Here is a 1,376-nt window from a genome sequence, read left to right as displayed (position 1 = left end):
ATAATCGGCTGATATTGTACCTAAAAAAGTTTTGGCACTTTTTGGTAATTCTGGAATAAGTCTTTTTCGTAAAATTCTTAATAATTTGTCTACAGATAAAGAATTGATGTTTTTTTCGATAGCCCATGATTTTAATGCTTCGATTTCATATGTGTTGTCATCTGTATCTAATGTTAGCATGGCGACACTTTCTTTTGGCTCATGAAAATCTTGTAATTCAATTTCGTTGTTATCATCTATTGTTTCTATTGGCAATGTGGCTACATTTTCTTTTAATTCACCGTGAACATCAGCTAATAGTATAGCTTTTTGAAAATTTACTGCCTAGCTGTCTTTCAAATTCCTGGATGTCTTCTGAATCCAGTTCATTGTTGATTTCTTCTATAAAAGTATATTTTATTTTTGCATTACATAGTAATTTATTTATTTATTTATTGTATTTATTTATTTATTTATTTTATTTATTTACATAGTAATTTATTTATTTATTTATTTTATTTTTTAGTTTTATTTACAGTTATTGTTCTCAGTTAATTATGTAATAAAAAATACTTTGTAAATGTTTTTTTGCTTCATTTTTATTATCAGTTTTAATTAGCGTCATCACTTGCTTATAATCTGCACTATATTCTTTTTTAACAGCTCGACATTTTCTTTTTCGACGTCGAGCTACTTCTCGTTTGTGAAATTCCATGATTAAGATTCGTAATTATTATATATATAATTATAATTAGGGAGACAATTTTTTCGTATATAAGCGCCTAAGATATAACACCTTGTTTATAAGTATCTGATTCGTTGCTATGTTAACAACGAGCAGCGGGGTGAAGCAGACGGTAAGAAGAAGACGGCAGGCAAATGTTTAGCCAGAGAACGTGATCGCGATAAACCGTCTCTAGCCTCATGTGAACCGAGTGACCGAGTTAACGTGTAAATTATTCTATTGAATAAAATAGGTTAAAAGTTCATCTTACATTGTTACAAAGTGCAATTATATTTAACTGCCAAAAAAGTAAGTATATATAAGTAACTAATTATAATACGATTTGGACGATAATCGTTTTATAGGTATGTAAAACATTGTATATTTAACCAATTCATCCTAATCTGTAATTATTTTATTTAGTGAGTAAAAATACAAATTCGGACACGTTATACAAAATAATAGAATTTAATGAAAGATTTGAGAATGATGGTAAAATGATTGAGTGTGTACCAAATTTGTGGATCACATATGATCACAAGCTTGGTTCTTGTGTAGTTCAATATATGGCTCCACCATATTTAAAGGAAGATTTTAAATTAATTCAAGATTTAATAAAAGCTCGAGCATCACCGCCTAAAGATTGGTCACAATTTCCCGTGGATTTGAAAGG

The sequence above is a fragment of the Wasmannia auropunctata genome, unplaced genomic scaffold, assembly GCF_000956235.1.
Source record: "Wasmannia auropunctata unplaced genomic scaffold, wasmannia.A_1.0 LD336088.1, whole genome shotgun sequence".
Lineage (NCBI taxonomy): Eukaryota > Metazoa > Arthropoda > Insecta > Hymenoptera > Formicidae > Wasmannia > Wasmannia auropunctata.
The sequence above is the reverse complement of the archived record's forward strand: the minus strand, read 5'-3'. Positions refer to the sequence as shown.